This window comes from Equus caballus, chromosome 30, assembly GCF_041296265.1.
Source record: "Equus caballus isolate H_3958 breed thoroughbred chromosome 30, TB-T2T, whole genome shotgun sequence".
NCBI classification, from domain to species: domain Eukaryota; kingdom Metazoa; phylum Chordata; class Mammalia; order Perissodactyla; family Equidae; genus Equus; species Equus caballus.
Window position 1 is genome coordinate 27,382,634 of NC_091713.1, and position 23,757 is coordinate 27,406,390.

The window sequence follows — 23,757 nt, forward strand, 5'->3', positions numbered from 1 at the left end:
GAAATCCTGAAGAAGGCCCTCATACCTGAAAAAAAAGAGAGAAAGGGGTTACAAAGCACGGAGTAAGGAGGTGACTAGGTAGACAAAATCAGAAAATTATAGCTATACATCAGAAGAGGTTAGCAAATACTCAAATATAACATTAAAGATAAAGGAAGGAAAACAGCAAAAACAAAGATAATTTTGTCATTTTAACCACAAACTCACAATACAAGATGGAATAAGATGTGAGAAAAACAACTTAGGAGGGGAAGAGGAAAGGGATTGAATTGGTTTAGTCTAAGGAAATAAGAGGCCATGAGAAAATGGACTATCTTATCTATGAGATTTTGAATACAAATCTTATGGGAATGACTAAATGAAAAATCAGAACAGTGACACAAATAATAAATAAGGAGAAAAGAAAGAAATACAACAAAAAAACTACATAACTCAATCGGTAGACCAAAACACATGGGGTGAGAAACAAAGGAAATGCAGGAGAACCAGAAAACAAGTGACAAAATGGGAGCATTAGGCCCTCATACATCAATAATCACCCTAAATGTAAATGGACTGAATTCTCCAATAAAAAGACACAAAGTGGTGAGATGCATTAAAGAACAAGACCCCAAAATATGCTGCCTGCAGGAAACACATCTCAGCTCCAACAGCAAACACAGGTTCAGAGTGAAGGAATGCAAGATGATACTCCAAGCTAATGGCAAACAAAAGAAAGAAGGTGTTGCAGTACTTATCTCAGACAAGTAGACTTCAAGATAAGACAGGTAAAGAGTAACAGAGAAAGGCAATATATAATGGTCAAAGGGACACTCCACCAGAAGACATAACACTTATAAATATCTATGCATCTAACACAGGAACAGCAAAGTACATAAAGCAACTATTAACAGACCTAAAGGGAGACATTAATAATAACACAATAATAGTAGAGGACCTACATTCTATTCACGTCAATGGATAGATCATCCAGACAAAAAATCAACAAGGAAACAGTGGAATTCAATGAAAAACTAGACCAGCAGGACTTAATAGACACATATAGAACACTCCATCCAAAAACAGCAGAATATACATTCTTCTCAAGTGTGCATGGAACATTCTCCAGGACAGAGCATATGTTAAGAAAAAAGGCAAACCTCAATAAACTTAAGAAGATTGAAATAATAACAAGCATCTTTTCCTGATCACAATGCTATGAAGCTAGAAATTAATTACAAGAAAAAAGCTGAGAAAGGGATAAAGATGTGGAGACTAAACAACATGCTATTGAACAGTCAATGAATCATTGAAGAAATTAAAGGAGAAATAAAAAAATTTCTGGAGACAAACAAAGATGAAAACATACCATACCAACTCGTATGGGATACAGCAAACTGTACTTACAGGGAAATTCATCGCAATACAGTGTCACCTTAACAAATAAGCATAATCCCAGATAAGCAATCTCAAACTACACCTAACTGAATTAGAAAAGGAAAAACAAACAGAGCCAAAGTCGACAGGAAAAAAATAATAAAAATCAGAGCAGAAATAAATGCAATTGAAACAAAAAAGGCAGTAGAAAGGATTAATGAAACAAAGAGCTGTTTTTTCGAGAAGATAAACAAAATTGACAAACCCCTAGCCAGACTTAGAAAGAAAAAGAGAGAGAAAGCTCAGGTAAATAAAATTAGAAATGAAAGAGGAGAAGTAACAATGGATACCACAGAAATACAAAAGATGATAAAAGGATGCTATGAACAGCTATATGCCAACAAAATGGACAATCTAGAGGAAATGGATAAATTCTTAGAGTCTTACAACCTCCCAAAGCTGAATCAAAAATAAATAGATAATCTGAATAGACGAATCACAAGAGGTTGAAACAGTAATAAAAAGCATCCCCAAAAATAAAAGCCCAGGACCAGAGGGCTTCCCTGGAGAATTCTACCAAACTTTCAGAGAAGATTTAATACCTATCCTTCTCAAGCTGTTCAAAAAAATTAGGGAAGATGGAACACTTGCTAACACATTCTATGAGGCCAACATCACTCTGATACCAAAACCTGACAAGGACAACACAAAAAAGGAAAACTACAGGCCAATATTGCTGATGAACATAGATGCAAAAATCCTCAACAAAATATTGGCAATCAAATACAGCAATATATCAAAAAGATCATACCTCTGGATAAGTGGGACTTAAACCACAGACACAAGGATGGTTCAACATCAGCAAATCAATCAATGTGATACACCACGTTAACAAAATGAGGAATAAAAACCACATGATCATCTCAATAGATGGAGAGATATCATCTGACAAGAACCATTAGCCATTTATGATAAAAACTCTTAACAAAATGGTGATAGAAGGAAATTACCTCAACATAATGAAGGCCATATATGACAAATCCACAGCCAACATCATACTCAATGGGCAAAAACTGAACGCCACCCCTCTGACAACAGGAACAAGACAAGGATGCCCGCTATCACCACTCTTATTCAACATAGTACTGGAGGTTTTGACCAGAGCAATTAGGCAAGAGAAAGGAATAAAAGGAATCCAAATAGGGAGTGAAGAAGTGAAACTCTTGCTGTTTGCAGACAAAATGATCTTATATAGAGAAAACCCTAAAGAATCCATTGGAAAACTATTAGAAATAATCAACAACTACAGTAAAGTTGCAGCATACAGAATCAACTTACAAAAATCAGTTGCTTTTCTATACTCCAATAATGAACCTACAGAAAGAGAACACAGGAATATGATTCCATTTACAATTGCAACAAAAAGAATAAAATATCTAGGAATAAATTTAACTAAGGATGTGAAGGACTTATACAATGAAAACTGTAAGACATTATTGAAGGAAATAGATGATGATATAAAGAAATGTAAAGAGATTCCATGCACATGGATTGGAAGAATAAACATTATCCATAATGTTTAAAATATCCATACTACCCAAAGCAATCTACAGATTAAACGCCATCTCAATCAGAGTCCCAATGACATTCTTCACAGAAATAGAACAAAGAATCCTAAAATTCATATGGGGCAACCAAAGACCCCACACTGCTAAAGCAATCCAGAAAAAAGAACAAAGCTGGAGGCATCACAATCCCTGACTTCAAAATGTACTACACAGCCATAGTAATAAAAACAGGATGGTACTGGTACAAAAACAGCCACACAGGTCAATGGCAGAACTGAAAGCCTGTAAATAAAACCACACATCTACTGACAGCTAATCTTCGACAGAGGAGACAAGAACAAACATTGGAGAAAAGATAGTCTCTTCAATAAATGATGTTGGGAAATCATTTACAAAAGAAGGAAACTAAACCATCATCTCATGCCATACACAAAAATTAACTCAAAATGGATCAAAGACTTAAAGATAAATCCTGAAACCATAAAATTCCTGGAAGTTAATACGTAATACACTCTTTGACATCAAACTTAAAAGGATCTTTTCAAATACCATGTCTTCTCAGACAAGGAAAACAAAAGAAAAAATAAACAATTGCGATTTCATCAGACTAAAGAGCTTCTGCAAGGTCAAAGAAACTAGGATCAAAACAAAAAGACAACCCACCAATTGGGAGAAAATTTTTGCAAATCATATATCCAACAAGGGGTTTATCTCCATAATATATAAGGAACTCACACAATTGAACAATAAAAAGCAAACAAGTCAATCAAAAAATAAAAGATACGAACAGACATTTTTCCAAAGAAGATATACAGATGGACAATAAGCACATGAAAAGATGTTCAACATCACTAATCATCAGGGAAATGCAAATCAAAATTACACTAAGATACCACCTCATGCCTGTTAAAATGGCTATAATTACTAAGGCTAAAAATAACAAATGTTGGGGAGGGTGTGGAGAAAAGGGAACCCTCGTACACTGCTGGTGGGAATGCAAACTGTGCAGCCACTATGGAAACCAGTGTGGAAATTCCTCAAAAAACTAAAAATAGAGCTATAATATGACCCAGCTATCGCACTATTGAGTATCTACCCAAACAACTAGAAATCAACAATCCAAAGTAACATATGCACCCCTATGTTCATCACAGCATTATTTGCAATAGCTAAGACATGGAAACTATCCAAGTGCCCATCTGTCGATAAGTGGATAAAGAATATGTGATATACATATACAATGGAATACTACTCAGCCACTAAAGAAAGATAAAATCATCCCATTTGCAACAACATGCATGGACCTGGAGGGTATTATGTGAAGCAAAATAAGCTAGACTGAGAAAGACAAATAACATACGATTTCACTCATATGTGGAATATAAACAAACACATAGACAAAGAAAATAGTTCAGTAGTTATCAGGGCAGGGAGGGTCGGGGGTGGACACAGGGAGAGAAGGGGAGCAAGTATATGGTGATGGACAAGAAATAATGTACAACTAAAATTTCACAATGATGTAAACTATTATGAACTCAATAAAAAATATATAGTGCACACAGCAGTAGATGATTTCTTTTATGTGCTATATGTTAAAACATAAGTATTCCACTGTTTATTTTCCATTCATTTCTCCATGAATATTTGGAGCATTTTCATTCTTTTCTATTATAGATTATATTACTGTAAACATTCTTGAAAATATCTGCTAGAATACATGTCTATATAGTAGAATCCCATTTGTATAAATTTCAAGCCAAATAACATTAGATATATTTACTGTATAATTCCAGACTAATTTCTAAAATATTTTCCTAATATAGATTCTGACTTGGTAGTGAGGGGAGGAAGAATTATTCTTCTGTCCTCTAGGTCCTTCTGGCGAGTCTAAGAATTAAGCTGACATGAGATAGAGTAACAGGAGAAAATCAAAGTTTAATATCATGTATATGTGAGAGAGACCCAGGAAAACTGAGTGACTCATCAAAATGGCTGAAGCCACCATCTTAACTACCATTTTCAGCTAAAGACAAAGAAAGAAAGACAGGTAAAGCGAGTGCTTTGGGACTTCAGAGGGGAGGAAGGCATTTCACTTGGAGATGAACAGGAAACATTTGGTAAACAAATGTTTGCTGAGCCATCTATAGACAATGTGACCCAAGAGGGAGACTGTGGATAAAAATGAGCTTAGCAAGGCTCCTCCCAGTCTACCAATACCCAGAGTTATCTATGATGGTGGCCTGTCCTGGGGACAGGTCTTCTATCTTAAATTCTTTCAGGCAGTTAGGCGGAAGGTCGAAGTTTCTTTGAGAGTCTCTTGTTCTTAAAAATAATCAAGCCAAAGATATATCTTGAGGTGGCCAATTCTCATCCTCCACAGTAGTTTCCAATTTACTTTTTTAACCTGATATGTGCAAAATATATAGAATATTGGTTTTAGTCTATATTTCCCTGATTCTCTGCTTCTGTAATAGACGTTATTTTAAAATCCATTCTAATATTCTTCATTAACTGCTTAACTAGACCTTGATTATCACATTCAACATCATTGAAGTTTTTTACCCGGTGAAAGCTCGCTGCAGCTAACTTACTGGGTGATTCAGAGCGTGATTGTCCTCTGCCTTACACTTGCTCCTGGTTTCAGTTAATAATGGCTTTTCTTTCTGTTTGTGGGTCAAGGAAACTTAAAGCATCATTTCCCTTTATCTTCCCTGCTGAATAGTTTCCTGCCATGGTTTCCCTCTGTGTCTGTAATATGAAAAACATGCGTCCTCCCTAAATTACCATTCAAGTGTAATACCTTTTTTACTTAACCCTGAGTGCATGACTGCTCCCTTTAATCCTACTCAATCTACCCTGAACAGGGAAATATCTAAAGGAGAATTTATGGTCCCAAGCTTCAAATGCGATTTCTCAGTGTACTCGGAAATGGTTTCAAATTGATGCTCACTGAAGTTTTAGATCAAAAATTGAGCATAGATAAAGCCAAGGTCATGATTAGTCAGCTCACAATTATTTCTGTAAAAGCTTACCTACAGAGTAACCCTGCTGTGCTTTCTATCTCAAATGATGAATTAACATGAGAAGCCAAATTAAAGCATTACCGAATATGGGCCCATGATGTGGCCAAAAAAGTATTCAGGCGTAACCTCACTAATTAAGCCACGGAAGTGGTATGACAGACAGATCAGACAGAGGTAAAGGGTGTCTAGAACTCAAACAGTACCCGGGCTCAGGTGAAGAGGCACAGAGCAAAGTGATAGATTAGAGCAATCATTAAGGTATTTTCAAATAAAAAGTCAAACTGTTTGTATGTGTTCTCTAGAAAGTTCTCAGCAATTATGCCCCCGACACTAGAATATTTTCCTCTTTTATGGACATTTGATAAGCATTTAATAGTCACTTGCCTCTGAACTCCACGATTTCCAATGCTTGCAAAATGGGTGTGGTAATATATTAATTTATATTTTTTGTGGTTGGAGAGGAGTTATTATTTACTGACCCCTTTGTCTAATATGTAAAAAAACCAACAATCACGAGAACTTAGCTTTTCTTTATATGGTATATTTCTTGAGTGTTAACTAACTTACGTTAATGTCTACATAAACATACATGCAAAGCCCAAACTTATCCCAAAATTATAATGAGATGGCAAAGAATCATAAATCCCAAGATTTCAAATAAATATAATCTGCGGAAATAGGAAAGGGAAATTAAGATACCAGTGTACAATTACTTTCTAATTATTACATTATTTCATATTTCAATAGCACTACAGAGGAAAAAAATCATTTATTTTTTAAAAATACCACATCATATTCATTTTTATTATTCTTCACCATGCTTTTTCCTCAGAGCGTATCTGACAGCTTCTTAAGATGTGTGTTCTTTGACTCATTGTGAAAACTTATCCAGCACATATTTGTCTGACCCGTGAACTGTGAAAAATCAATTTTGACTTTTTTAACCCAGGTTTGAGATATGGATCAAGCAGGGACAAGATATGGGCAAGCACATAAATATAGCAGTGCACAGTGCGGGGAGCAGAACCAAAATGAGAAAACGATCAGATCAAAGCTGTCTAACTCTCATTTTCTTCTCCTACATCAAATGTACTCACATGAAAGTGAGGGAAAATAGGAATGTGAGACCCTAACAAGGCCAGAGTAAGGATGCCACTAGTGAAGGAAGTTAATTACCTAACAGGATACTAACTATGTTCCGGATGTTGAAAAAATAATATCATTTTGTTATTTTCTTTATAAACCCGCCCTTATCCTCACTCTGTTAAAATTAAATGAGATGTTTGAAAGGCTGATTTCTAGACCTCACATTATGTGAGTCTATAAATGAGGTGATAAGCACAGAGACACTTTTAGAAATATAAAATGCCTGGAAAATATTTACCAGTTTTAGGCTGTTTCTTCAGTTGCAAAATAAATACATTAGCCCATGGAACAATGATTTAACCGATTAACCATGACTTTTCCAAAAATGTGAATGTAATCAAGTCTTTTCAGCTCTGGTATGCAGACACTCAGAGACCCCATGGCTTGGTGGACACCTTCTAGACTCTCCAGCATGTGGACCACTATCCTTAATAAATGACTCCAGTGCACCTTTTCAGCCTCATGGCTCACCACCCTGCAACTATTTTAGATTTTCTCTCCGACGCTTTTGAGCTATTTAATATTGCTAGAGGATGCTGGAATAGCTCAGTGCCTTTGCCAAATGACTCTAGTCTTATCATGACTATGTATGTCCTGTTCATGCTCAGCTCACACACTACCTTCTTGATGAAACTTTCCACTCATGCAGAGAGCATTTACTCTTTCCTCACGTGGCCCTTTACTTCTCTCCATACATTTCATTGCATTAAACATATGATATTTTAGCCTTGATTTATTACCGTATCTTCTTTTCACCAGGCTAAACCCTTAAGAACAGAGTGTTCCAGAAGATTTTCTATTCCCAATCCCCATGGCAACCCCTGAGTCACAAATGTTCATAGAATGGACTAAATATATATCACCATAAGCACTACTCTCTTTCTTTTCATAAAATAACACTATGGCTACTCTCCAATATAGTATATAGAAGAGAAAGTGACTTCATAAATAAAACTTAGTTGAAAAATAAATAAAAATGCTCTCTTGGAATAAAATGATAGTTTAGAGTGCCTGATACCTAAAAGAAACTTTTGCTAAAGAATATAAGTAATGTTCACATATACTGTGACTTCAAGGAGCTGAAAATCTAGCAAATTAGGTAACTATGTAATTCTCTGTAAACCAGAACAAAATAATCCCTTATAATGAAGCTCTTTGGAAGTTAACGATAATGAGAATATTATCAGTTTACAGGTTTGAGGTTAAAATTATTTTCCTCGACATTTAAGATGAAATGTATTGGGACTATAGCTTGCACTATCTCCTATGAGATTTCAAATGCCAAGGTAATATTTTGTGCTTAATTTATTAGATAGTGTCAGGCTAGTGAAATTTTATAACTAGAAGAATTAGATGATTCGGAACACATATTTTAGAACAGTTAAAACATGCTGCTACACACAGAGGATTGCAATAACGTGAGAAAAATGTGAGGAGGCAAGGTGAGGACAAATGCACAATGACTACAATACTGAACTATGATGGAAACAAACTAGTGAATGCATTGGGAAATGAGAAAGATACCACAGCTAGCATGGATGGCTGTAGATCTAAATGATTTGTCAGCCAACTCATTCGTAAAGAACAAGGGAAAAATTAAAGATGAATCTGAAAATTTGAGCCCAGATAACTGGAAGAATTATGGGCAAATAACAGCCATAAGAAATTAATGAGAAAGATGTTGAAAGAAAATAATGTGAACACAGTAAGTAGTCAAAGAATTGTTATTGAATAAAATATGCTACAGTAAAAATAACAATAGTAGAGCTTTTCCTTACATTATTTAATTTTTATCATAATACTGAAAAAATATTACTCTTTTGAGGCTCAAAGGTCTATGTAATATATTGAAAGTTATATCACCATAACATGGCATTCAGAATTCAAATCCATGAAACTCTAAACTTTCTACAAGCCTTATTTTTTTTAATACACGCATCCTGTCAATTTACTTGCTTAAATGGTGGCGTACTTACAAAAGTGTTGTGCAGCTGCCTTTTGGAATACACCAATAATTAAAATATTCATTCTCCTAAAACTGTAAGCTTGCTTTATGTTAGATAACAAACAAGTCCATTATTACAGCATTTTTGGGTCAGAGGGCCAATTGAAACAAACAAACAAAAAGGAGAATGTCTTTCTCTTTGTTTACTTTTGCAGACGTAAATAGGAATAAGATTTGCACTTGATTTGATGCGTAGCATAGAGCCACTTTCATGAGGGACAAAATAAAGGCATTAAAACCAGAAACTTTGTCATCCCACTCACTGCTTTATTTTCTCTATAGAACGTCAACCAACTTAATAGCCTTTTTGCACTAAATTGACTGAGTTGATCACTGTCCCAGAACTGAAAAGATTGCTCCAGGGATTACTTTTGGGAAAGTTTTAGCCCTGCCTTGATGTTGCTTGATGTCAGACAGGTAAGTAATAAGTACAAATAGGAAACTGGTCTGCATCTATTTATTGCTTATTTTCTATTTAAGAAAAAACATTGATGATGAAATACTGGATCCATTAGCGAAGAAATGAAATTTTTTTTTTTTAAAAAAAGTATCACTGTGTCTGAAAGAATTCTTGAAAGTAATTTTCTTCCTTGAGAAAAACATTTTTCCAGGTGATTACTTAATAACCTAAATAATGATTTTTTCAGTGAAGACATTGCTCCTACAAGTCTAAAGTGTTATTTTACCTATGTGTTTAGGTGACTTGGTAAAAAGATTCACAGTGTCACAAAGGCTTCATTGAATAATAAGAAAAACGTAATTTCAGATTATCATAATTTCTGATGGTTTTCTCTTGTTGATATGCATATTAAACAACAACAACAAAAAAATACACTTGGTATTCATTTATACTGGCTCAAAAAAATGAGTTACATGAGGGGTGGCCCCTGTGGCCAAGTGGTTAAGTTTGCGTGCTCCACGTCTGGTGGCCCAGCGTTCACAAGTTCAGATCCTGGGCCCAGGCCTATGCACCACTCATTAAGCCATGCTATGGTGGCATCCCACATAGAGGAACAAGAATGACTTGCAACGAGGATATATAATTATGCACTGGGTCTTTGGCGAGAAAAAAAAAAAAAAGAGGAAGATTGGCAAAAAATGTTAGATCAGAGCCAGGCTTCTTCACCAAAAAAAAAAAAAAAAAGCATAAAAAAATGAGTTACATGACTCGCAAATGTTTTTAGATATGTATTCGGTAGTCTAGAATACTCAAATAGTTTTGTAATGCTAAGTTATAGATACAAAAAAGGTAAATATTCATTTCTCAGACATCTGTTTATGGCCTTTTGGCCTATGTTATTATACACTATCATGCACAACGGGACTATTTTGGCTGACAACACCTATGATTAGCAATTTCACAACTGCACTTGTGTCAGGACCTGCTGGATCTTCAGCCTATAAACACCTCCTCCCATTTCTTTATTTAGTTATTCGACATTAAGCATGTATTTATTGAGTGCTTATTCTATGTCAAACACTATTTTAGGGGGAGAGAGAGACAGTAGTGAATAAACCAATAATAATCCCTACCTTTACCAGGCCTGATGTCATTTGCCCTCTAAAACCTACTTTACCCACACTCCAGGCCCTAGAATTATACCTGGAATAAATCAGAGAAACTTAAGGAATTCTAACATGGGCCCACTTTCTGGCGTTCGTATTAACCCACCCTACTTCTTGTCTGAATTTAAACATGCACAATAATTCCACTAGCTGAGCTCTTGCCTTATACCTGGATGAACTCCCTAACACGTAGCCAGTTTCTCATAACTAGCTCACATGAGTAACCTCTGCTTCTGAATCCTGGTTGGGGCAAAATGTGTAGTACATCAGCCGCTTAAACAAAAGTTGTTCTCTCCCATCCTCTTCTTAGAAATGGAAATCCTTCCTCTAATCACACAGTGGAGACTAGGCTAAGGTACCTACAGGTAGACACATCTGTCTACAGATGCCAACATCTGTCTACCTGCCTTGCTAGAGCTACAGATTTTAGCTGCCACTGCATTCTCTTCTGTGTAATCCCCTGTAGGGACACCGATTACTTCCTGATGTAACTGCTTTACACTTTTGTCAAGTCCAATGAATGCCTATGAGCCTTAATATCTTACCACTCTTGGCCATGCTCCAAATTCAAGTCAATACTACTTCCGGAGTATTATTCTTCTCATTCAGCCCCTTATACAGTGAACTCAGTCATCCATATGTGTCCCAATCTATAAATGTTTGGACTATGGAAGACATTGACCAACACATTGCCTTGGGCAAGGGAAAAGCTGCTATGATAGACATGGAAAATTCAGCACAACTTTCCAATTTGTTGACAAGGTTGCAAAGCTATGAGTTCAGAAATTAGACCTAAGATTTGAGAGCAGTCGAATAGAAGAAGTAGAATACGTAGAAATGAGGAAAGTTCTTTTGCCTCTCTAATAATATCTAAGCTGCGTCTGAACAAGTAAAACTATATATTTAACTCTGATTTCGAGGTGCCACTCATTAAATCTTCCAGATCTTATAAGAGCATGCTGTGCCTTTGAGACAATCATGCCAGGGTAACAGGTAAGGCCCCAGGAAGATGACAATGAGGCGTCCAAGAATAAATTAATTACATTGAAACTTATGTAATTTGGTGATATCCTTCTAAAAAGCAGAGCAAGCAAGCTCAAATTCTTAAAGTGATGCATTTCAAAACAATCTAATATTTCTCCTGGAATTTCTCATACCAGCAGTAATTTCTTAGTTGGCAGACAAAGAAATGAGTTCCATATTCCTAAGATGCCTTTTATCTCAGATGACAAACACAGAAAATTTGAAGCAGGGCTACTCAAGCTGGAGGCAAGAATTTCTATTGTGAGACAGAAATTCTGGAAACTTCTTTCAGAAAAGGAGGTATACAAGTTTGTTTTCTTCCTTCTCCCTCCTCTCTCTTTCTCTCTTACTTCCTCCATCCAGTTCTTCCTGCCTGTTCCCCATCACTCTTTCTTTTTTGACTTCACGAACATTTAAGAGAGCGCGTCTTACCCCTCAGTGGGCGGCACGTAATCATCAACAGTTTCACAAGGTGTTTGTTTCATTTAACTTAATTTGTTTTTTATAATCATCCGTACTCTTCATTTACAATCCCAACCAGCTCCCCTCCTGGTTATAGATATATATATATGTGCATGTATCTAAGTTAATGACTGTTTTTGTTTTCAGGTCATATCTGTTTACATTAAATGGCATCATGCCGTGAGGCTTACACTCTTTAACACTTTAAAAAGTTTTCAGATGGGAGGGCAATCTGGCTGTGACATCTGTCACCCCATTGATCACCAGGGTTGATTTGGCTGATCTGACTGGCTAGGTAGATGGCCCCTTCCTCCCTCACCGCTCCATGTGCATCCCCCTTGAAACTGCACACTCAGTCAGAGATGGATCTTTCCCAATAGAGGGGGACCTTTCTTCCATCAAGGGTATATGGATAACTGGGCTCCCCGATAGAACCTCCAAACAAAATTTCAAGGTCCATTTGTTGGAGAACATACGGTAGTCAAGCTTCCAAGACCCCAGACGCATACAAATGAGGGACTCCATGTGGCAAATGCCTTTCTCTAAAAGGAAAAAAAAAATTCAATTGTATGTGAGCATATATTTTACTGTTTCAGGATGTTCCATAGTATTGCATTGCAGGATTCCTCCATGTTTTATTGCATATTTCCTCTAGATAGACAGCTATATTGCCTTCACGTGAATGCTAGCAAAAATGCTAGCAAAGAACATTTGTCACTGCAAAGAACATTTCTGTACCTGTTCCTCCTGGAACTATACAGAATTTCTGGGGCATGTTCAGGATTTGGATGGCAGGTCACAAGGTATACTCATGTTTAACGTCACTAAGTAATTCCAGATTCATCTCCAGAATGATCCTACTGAGTATACTAACGCCAACCCTGAATAAATGTTTTCATTTCCCTGTCTTCACCAAAAAATTCATACAATGCCGTTTAGAAGTTTTGCTAATCATATGAGTATAAAGTGATGCATCAGTGTTCAAATTTCTATTTTTATGACTACTAGTGAAATTGTCAGCCACTTGTGTCCCCTGGATGAGCTGCCTATTTATATCCTTTGTCCATTTTTTTTCTACTGGATTTTGTGTCTTTCATTTCATTGATTTGAGGGAACCTTTTTCCTATGGATTATTTACTCTTGCATTGGTTTAAATTATTTTGAATATGTTCTCACAGTCTATGACCTAGTCACTTATTTGTAGATGTCCTGTGTTAACTAAAATTGCTATTTTAATGTAATCAAATACAAGATATTTTTTCTTTCCAATTTTTTGTTCTGTTGGGTTCTGGTTTCAGAAATCCTTTCGCGAATCAACTTTTTCTTCTTTATGTTTTTTATTTGGCATACATCTGAATTCACTTTGTATACATTGTGAATCCACTATTATTTATTTTCCTCCATTTAATGAACCTGTTTATCAACAGCATCTGCTAAACAATCCATCTTTTCCCCATTGAAATCTGATCTCATCTATACAATATCAATATGGGTCTGTTTCTGGTCACTCTATTTTATTCCATTTCTCTGGGAGTAGAGCAACACAGTGTTTATTACTATAGTTTAGTTGCCTTTCTTAAAATAGAGCATGATGAGCACCTCTTTCTTCAAAACAAAATTTACTTAGACATTTGACCTTTTTTTCTTTGAGGAAGATTAGCCCTGAGCTAACATCCACCACCAATCCTCCTATTTTTGCTGACGAAGATTGGCCCTGAGCTAACATCCTTGCCCATCTTCCTCTACTTTATATGTGGGATGCCTGCCACAGCATGGCTTGACAAGTGGTGGGTAGATCCATGCATGTGATCTGAACTGGTGAACCCAGGCCACCAAAGCAGAACGTGCGAACATCTGTGCCACCGGGCTGGCCCCTGACGTTTTACCTTCCATGAAATTTTTATTTGTCGAACAAACTTGATGAAATTTACATTGATAGTGCAGTGATTTTATAGATCATTTGGGCAGAATGATATTTTAACATGGACAAATTTTGTCTCTGCATTTATTCTTCTGCTTATTTTAGTTTAGATTTTTATTCATTTGTGTTTGGGGTAGGTTATTTCCTAGATACACTATAGTTCTTCTTGCTTTACGTCTTATTTCTTATTATGGTTTTTAGTTGATAAATGCTGCTATAGAGAGACATCGCTAAGCGTACAAGTCGATATTATACCTGATCACCTTCCTGAATTCTCAAATTAGTTCTAATCTGGCTAAGAGTTTTCCATCTCGGTTTTCTAACAAAAGTGCTACAGCTACCTCAGTCCTAAATTCCTACACTGAATCGAGTCTCTGGAGTATTGAATCGAATTTTTAATGAAGACCATGAAAAAGAATCAGTAGCTTATATGAACGCACAAACTCAGCAAATGCTAGCTTCCTCCTGTGTCTTCCAATTTCTTTCCAACTTTTCCCTGTCATATGTATTTAGTATATGCCTAATTTTCTATGCTTCAAGATGCAATTCCTAGGACATCACAAAGTGAAATTGCACATCATAGTTTCACTATGTCATGGTGTCAGGGCTGGAATTTCCCGCAGCTGGGTGTCCTCTGCTCATCGCTTAGCCTCTGCTCTGTCTAGAGGTTTTCCAATGGACAGCTCTTCATCCTTGTCCATAGCTAATTGACTTGTTAGCTCTGAGAAAATGATAATCTTTAGTTAATCAAGATTTACAACCTACCTTTTTCTTTGATTATGAAAAAAACCAAACACTTTTGAATGCTTACTATGTGCCATGAATTTTGCTCAGTACATTAAATGTGTTGTTTCAATTTATCTTATAAAAACCTTAAAACTTGCTGATTCATGCTTAAAAAGCAGATAATCAGACTACCTTTTTAGCCCTTAATAGACCTTAAATGGCACCCTACTATATCTTTGCCTCCAGAGAATTTGTATCTACCACCAAATTGGATTTTTTTTATTCTCTCTTTCTAGTTTGCTTTACTCTAAAGGAGACATTTTTTTTCTCAGAAAGTCTTCTTTGAGTGTCAGTGGTCAGCAGTTTCCCTGCATCATAATAAACACATGATTATTTTCAAATTATTCAGCTTTTAGAAATGCACTAGATTGTTCAGCTATGCATTGGGCATATCAAATGAATGAACTCTTAAGATTAAGAGGAACGAAATCTGACTCACTGAGTAGTCTGCAGAGCAAAATGTTACCATTTTATTAAATTTCATGATATGAGTTTGCTTATTATTTTATTTTATCTGCACTATTAAATCTAGTTGGAACATGAAAAAAATGAATCAACTCATTAAACTGGAAAGAGAAAATACACAAATATTTCTGAGGAAGCTTATGCTTGCATGGCATTCCTAAACTTTCTGATGGGAAAGGACACAAAGCTGTAGCTACAGGAGAAAAGGAAAGGTACAATGTCAAGAAAAGACTAGCAATATCAACTAAACACCAACTAAAGACCAATATCAATTATTATAGGGTTATTTAGATTATTAATTCATTGTACAGCTACTGTCTGACAATAATTCAGTCATATTGTGATCAAGTTGGTAGTTTTCAAGGGAGCCTAAATAATAAACTTGAACAGTGTAGCCAAAAACTTTATATAATTTGCCTTTAGATTTTCGTTATTTCTGTCCTAGTATCTTATCCACAACATTCATTGTTAATGAAGAGATCCATTATTTAATTCTTGTTTAGATCCAATCTCTACCAAAACCGTTGGTTACATTCTTGACGTTTGAGGGTCTTATGAGCATGGACAGGGACATTTACTATTAATTACACATTCTGTTTCTTCCTTATAAATCTGTTAATGAATTTTTTTATATATTTAAACACTACTTATACACTATTGGATTAAAATATGATAAAATTAAATGCAATTTTTTTGAAAAACTAATAGTTGTCTAAAAATAATTAAAAGCCATCCAAAGCTTTAATCTTATCATTATAAATTTAACATGGCTGGTTTTTAGAACATTTCAAATATCTTAAATAGCAGATGAAGCATAAAAAATAAAGTATCAGAGTACTCATTAAACACATTTATGTGAAACTGGTACCAAGAATTTAATTCCTTCATTATCTCCATATGTTCTAATATCCTCTCAGAATTCAGTACGTTAACACATATTTATTTCTGTTTTCTGGGTAAATTAAATTTATCAGACCTGAGTGAAAAAGACTATCACTTCATCTAAACCAAGGTTTTAAGATATGGGTTAATAAATAATTGATTCTTGGGGAAGATGTGGAACTTGCTAGCAAATTTTCCTATAGTCGAGCTCTGTTTATGCCAATGGGTCTTTTTAAGCTCAAAGATTTTACAAAAGTGTAATTCTCCTGAAAGCTTGTTCTTTCTTCTCATCTTCTTTTAGCTTTTCTTTTCAGATCTTACCGGGTCAATTGGCCTGTCATTTTTTCATATTGACCTAGTAGTTAGCACTATTGAAAAACTATGCCTGTTTTCTTAAGTAGCTCATTGTAATTAACAGCATAATTGTGAAGTTATAGCTCCCAGGTCACAGTATGTCTATAGATGCAGCTTTCCCATTTAGAACATTTTGTTCATCCATAATCTTTGGAAAACACGATTTGATCTCTTTTATACGGGTTGATAACTTGCGGGTTTTAAAAATACGCCCACAAATTATTTGTCACCTTCATCTTTAACAGAGAGACCCTAATTCTCCTCCTCTTAAGTGTAGCAGGACTTGATGACTTTTTTCTAACCATCTGAACAAAGCAGAAGTGATGGTGTGTGCCTTGGAGAGTAGATTATAAATAGGCACTATGGCTGCCGCCTTGATTGCTCTATCTCTATCTCTTGCCCATTTTTGGAGAAAGCTTACTTTTGGGAAAGCCAAGAGCCAGGAGAAGGCCTTCAATCTGACCACTCTCAGGAACTGAGGCCTGCCAGCAACCATGTGAGTTATGTTACAGGCAGATCTTTAACTGTATTCAAGCGTTGAGATGACTGCAGCCTGACCATGAACCAGAACTACCCTGATAAGCTACTCCTAGATTCCTGCTCCTTTGGAACTGAAGCAATAAATTTCCATTGTTTTAAGCTGCTAAGTTTTGGGATAATTTTTACACAGCAGTAGATAATTAGCACAATAACATTGGTTTTGATGAGCCCTGTAGTGATTATTATGACCACTGGTATACTTACTAATTCCTCCTGTTTTGGGTCTATTTCGTACTTTTGTCAGAATTCATTTTTAAAAGAAAATATACAGCATATTATATGTCACGTTGCATTTTATGTAGTATGTGATAATACAGAACTATTATATACTATATACTTTTCATACCTATTATATATTACATTTTATGCATTATAAATTATATATTGAATTTTTCTCGTATTTGTATTATGAGGTACTTATGCCTTTTGATGCACTCAACATACTCTGTAACCTAAAATTATAACTTTCTTTTTGATGCCCAAATTATCAGAACTTGGTCAAGAGGAAGCTTTCGCTTTTGGCCTTTCAGCGATAACCCAGATATCTTTAATAGTTTCATTCCTCTAGCTTGAAATCACTAGAACTTTCTAGCAACAGAATGTTTCACACACATCCTATCTTTTTTGGGGGTGGGGGCATATGTGGAATGATGTATATTCCTCAAAGCTGTACTGCTTGTTTCTTCTTAGCGCTAAGTTGAGACCCCTACTTATCTCCTTCCCTCCCTGCAGTCAAGTCTACACAAGTCAGACTCCACAGAAAAAGTTCTCCAGCTCTCTCATCTAAAACAGTCTCCACCACTAGCACTTCCTATTTCCTTGTGGTGTGTGCCTACCCATATGTGAGATCATTTTATGTAAATTACTTGCACTTTTTGTATTTTGGATTATGAGAATGCATATTTTTAACATTAAGATCTATGGGAATGTGTAACCTTTTTTCCCCAAAATAAGTAAATAAATTTAAACTATGTAGCAAATGTTTCCTATGCTCTCTTTAATAACATTGTCTTTAATAAGATTGTCTTTAATAAGTTGTCCAATAGCAAGGTGGATGATTATTCCACACCTGAGAATAGATGCAATTTTAACTTTCACGATTTAAAAATCAAGAAAATTCCATAAATCATTTCCTAACTCGTTGGCCTAAGCTAAAAATGACAATAGCTAAGATTTACTGAAGACCAGCAGTGTCCCCTGCTCAGTGCTATGTGCTTTATGTGTCATCTCATTTAATCCTTGAGATGACCCTATGAACCTGCTACCAGCCTTATCCTTATATTAGACTGAAGAAACTAAGTCAGAGGGAGATTTAGCAACTGGCCCCAGGTCACAGAGTCAGGACAGAGTCAGAATTTGAAGTCAAATGGTTTTTCTTGAATCCATAACTTCAACCACAATGTTATATTAGTAGACTATCAGTGCAACTGGGTACCTGAGGGTTACTGTAAATATTCAATAAGAACATGATTGCCCTTCAACTTTGTTCCCAACACAGATACAGGTGAACAGAAATTAATCCTGTTAATTTGCTGTTTCCTTGTTTTACCTGAGGGGTGATTCAAGGGCCACATGGATTTGTGAGCTTGTTTTGCAGAAGAAAAAGAGTGCCTTCAAGGAAGTTACAACCACCAGATCACTGGCCTGCAGCTGCCTTTGACACCCAGGAGTCAGATTGCCCAAGGGCTTATCTGGAGTGAAAGGAACAGGAATTCCCCCTTTATTTCTCTGAAACTCCTCCTCCCAAGCTCCTTAGCTCTATAAAACCTCTGTTTTCGTCTTTTGTTAAGGTGGATTTGAGAGAACCTATCCTCCCACCTTCTTGTTTTGGCCAATTTAAATAAAGCTTTCTCCATCTCCAAGCACTGATGTCTCAGCGATTGGCTTATTGCAGTGGGGCACACAGACTTGAGATTAAGAGGTTCAGTATCACCACCAGACTTTCTCGGAAAATCTGTTTCATGACTGTGACATAAAATTTGCAGACACATTTTGACAGACACATTTTAAATTTATTATTTGTACAGAAATCTAGTTCATCTAGAAATTAAGCACTTACAGAAATTTCAAGTAAAAAGAAAGTTTCTGCAATTCAACTCTGCAAAAAAACTGTTCAAACTCAGACTAATATTTAGAAATACCTAAATACCTACAATGGAAAAATTAATATATGTCCCAGTAGTAGAATAATGCTGAGGGGAGAGATTCCAATCAATATCCTACTTTTTATTACATTTTTCTTATATTAACATAAAAAAATGGGGGATTTTCATTTTTATTTCTATTCTCAATTTCTTAAAAGTAACCTTATCTGTCTGCCTTGCTCACTTTTCACATTTTATGAAAATCAGTAGCTACAGGATATAAGATATACATGTGTGATATACCTAATGTGTTTCAAATTGTAAGTATCCACATTACAGCTCAGAAAATATAAATTAGCTTAATGGAACAATCACAGGTGATTTGAGTATGGGCTTTTAAAAGGGACAATTATAACCACGGACCCTCTAGGACCAGTTCAATTGACCCCATCTTATCAACAGAGTAATTAAGAGTGTTTTTTTAGTAACTAGACCCCCTTGTCCAGTTCAGGCCACTTGAGATCACCAACTCATCAACTATGCCTATGAAAATGTCTGAGAAGTGACCTTTTTGAAGTCAAAGGGCTAAAAACTGCATCCTCAGATCATGGTAACACTACCATTTTGTGAACATGCATCCTATGAAGAGCCATAAAGCTTGACTATGTTTGTGCAGATCATGAATTACCTCACTTCTCCTCACCTCCACCCATCTATCTCCACACTTCAGACCACCCTGCCCTTCATCCCGTAAATCGTGCCCCAAGCCCTAGACTGGGGAGACAGATATGAGAGCATAGGCCCCTGTCTCCTTGCAGATCAATCTAGCAATAAAGCTGATTTCTTTTCCCAAACGCTGGTGCCGTAATAATTGGCTTTTTTTTTATGTGCATCAGGCAAGGGCACCCCAATTTTGTAACAATCTTAATTCAAATTTTGGAATTGGCTGTCTCTTGGCTGATACTTTTTAGCCTACATGAAAAGACTACATTAACCTTGAAAGTACAAAATATTTTGTTTATTCTCACACAATATCATTCTAAATTTTAAACAGTTTATAATCCATGATTTCCTTTCCATTTTGTTAATTTTAAAATACATTAGACTCAATTTGGCAAAGCTGGATTACAAATGTTAAAGTAGATTTTTTCTTTTTAATTAACTTCTTTATCTTATCTTTCTGTCTTTTTACTCTTTTTCCTGAACTAAAAAGAACATTTATCTGGAGTTTGATAGGAAGCATATGGGACTCAATATATTTAAATTTTACCTTTGAAATGCAAAACAAAAAATAAATAATTCAGTGAATCTTCTACGTGCCTTGAAGACATCTAGTTGTTTACATTTACTCAGGCCTAGTTTAGCCATTCACAAGCAACTTTCAGAAAAGAGACATGAAAGGAGAAAAAACAATTTCTTTCTTTCCTCTCTCTCACTCTTCCCTCCATGCACTTTCCCTCTCTTCCTCACTGTCATTTCCTTTTTTTCCCTTCTTTAGTTTGGTAAAGATGTTGCTTTCCACAAAGGTAATAAGCTGATAACATCTTTTTGATTGATCAAAGGGGACTTGTTTAACAGGGAAATAAAGGGGCTGTTGGACAAAGGCCCACTTTATTTGCGTATTTTTAAAGCTTTATTATAAATTGTTTTAAATATTATGTTAGCTTTTCAAAACCTCCAGTTCTTTCATATCCAAAGGCAAGTCAAAGTATCCAAAGACAAAGGCATATCGGATATTGACTATTTTCTAAATTGTCTTATTCGTGGCCATCCTATATGCTTTAATAAATTGAAACAAATTTTTGATCAATCCCAAATGCATATTAGAAACACATTTTTTAATCAGGACCTTTTTTACTTTGAATTTGTAGAAACTATGCTTAAAGTAAAAAGAACTCATCATCTACAGACTCAAGCACAGCAAGAGGAAGTGCTTAAAAACATTTCATTGCAAGCCTGCTGCACCCCATCCCAGCCACGAATCTCCACTCATCTGTGCTGTGCGGCAGTAATTCTCAGATCCACCTGGATGAGACGTTCTGCTCACACCTGTAGTTTGAGAAGGCTCCATCCTCATGGTGGATGTGGCTAGGCTCTCCCTTCATGCCTACCCACCTTTACATTGAGAAGTCCTTAAAAGGTATCTATCTTACTTTTTTTGCATTCTTCACAAATCCTAGTGTAATGAGCTTTGAAACTTTCTTCTGTTGAAATAAGCCAAGACTCATTAATACTCAAAAAACTGTGTCAGCTGACTTTTTATATAAAAATGTGAATTATTTTGTGTATTGTATCCATATCCTTGACAACTTAGTCACTAAAAGTAAATATTTCAGGGGGCCAGCCTCTGGTTGTAGTGGTTAAGTTTACGTGCTCTGCTTTGGTGACCTGGGGTTCATTGGTTCAGATCCCAGGCGTGGACCTACACACCACTCATCAAGCCATGCTGTGGTGGCATCCCACATACAAAATAGAGGAAGATTGGACAGATGTTAGCTCAGGGCTGATCTTCCTCAGAAAGAAGGAAAGAAGGAAAGAAGGGAGGGAGGGAGGGAGGGAGGGAGGAAGGAAAGGGAGGGAGGAAGGAAGGAAGGAAAGAAAGAAGGAAGGAAGGAAGGAAGGAAGGAAGGAAGACAGGAAGGAAGGAAAGAAAAAGAAAGAAAGAAAGAAAGAAAGAAAGAAAGAAAGAAAGAAAGAAAGAAAGAAAGAAAGGAAAGAAGGAAAGAAGGAAAGAAAGAGAAAGAAAGAAAGAAAAAAGAAAGATTTTAACATAGACAATTATTTCTGGATCTGGCCCCCTTCTGTTTATTTCTATTGTAAGCTCCTAGTCCAGATTTGTTTCTTCTTGCCTGGATTATCATGAAAATCACTTTAGGTGTATTCCATATTGCTTATTCTTCCTTACTGAAATACCTAGTAAACTCCTTGAAACTCAGCTCAAATAATGACATTGTTCTAATATACTTTAGAAGGTGAGAAAACTCTTTAGAGCAATAACGGATTCCTAATTTGTCCACAGTGGACAACTACATTTATCAGGGCAAACTAAGTTGCCTGATCACCTCTGCTTATCCTCCATGATTGCTTCTACCAACATGCCTTTATTTATGCTTTTCTTCAAAACATTTGTTGGTCCCACATTTCTCCATTTCCCCAACTCCACATTTTCAAACCCAACATATCCTAAAAATGAAATGACACACCTCTTCTATGACTTTTCCATCACTAACTGACTAGAATTACTCTCTTCATCTGTGCGCTGATAGAACTTAATCTATAGCTGCTTCAAGGCTCTGATTACTTTCTACCATCTTTGAGTTATTTGTGTTCATGTTTTACTCCTCTCAATAGACCATATTTGAGAGCCAGAATCACTTCTTATTTATGATTGAATCGTCCACGGAGCACAGTGTGATGTCTTACACAGAGTAGGAGTTCCATAATACTTTTTGAAGGAGGAGGTGGAATTAATAAATTATTCTAAATATGTAGCCCAAGCTAAGAGAACTAGAGACCCAAGCTATTTTGAAAATCTATTAAAAATAAGTTGCAAAAGCAAATGCGTACATTTCACCATCTAATCTTTTACACAGAGTAAAAATATCTGATTCATAGATTCCTTAATTCCAGAATTTTGAAGTAATTTTGAGCTTTGCAAAACAACTGTAGGATTAAGTTCGTGGAATAGTTTAATAAGTATATATAAGTCTTTGTAAAATTTTTTTTTACAATTTAATTTATTTACCACTATCCTCTTCCCCCAAAATCAAAAGAATAGAAAATCAACAGAATATGCATAGTTTTATCTTTTTTACATGAGTTTAATGAATGATTCTCTCATTCCCAAAATCAACTTTTACTGAGCAAGTGTTGTGTGCTGGGTAATATAAATTAATCTTGTCTCTAAATCTAATTAAACATAGAGAAAAATTCTGTTTCAATCAAGTTGTTAAAAGGTTTAGGTGACTAAATTTAATGCTGTTTTGTGCAATTAAGATCTTTTAACTTAAAATATTTGTTTTTTTAAGCCTATTGGAAACTGTGACTAGGAAAATGAATTAAAATCCATCATTATAAAACTCCCAAATGTACTTCTAGGTATAACACCAGTCCCTTGCTTGAAGAACCATGTTATATTCTCCTTCAATTATTTCACATTACTAAATAGAGTACTTAATTAATGAATATTGATTAATAAAAATTATTTTCATGTCTCAGTTTTCAAAGTAAGGTGAAGAAACTCTGAGTAAAAATTTCAACATACTTTTAGTTAAATTCAAAAGCAGATTTTTACCTGAATTGTGTAATCTAGTTTAAATCATAAGGACAAATATAAAACACAGAAAAGTAATCTTTGTGGTCTTTTTTCTTCTTCTACTTCATGGATTTATTTAAGAGCAAAGTTTTTCTGACGTTCTATTAGCTGTCTAATATGTATCAAATCGCTCCAAAACCTAAGTGTCTTAAAAGAAATCATTTATAATATCGTAATCTGTGGTGCACACAGGCCAGCCCTGATTCAATGTGGAAGGAGTCTACACAATGCAAGAATGCCAAGAGGTGAGGCTCATCCAGG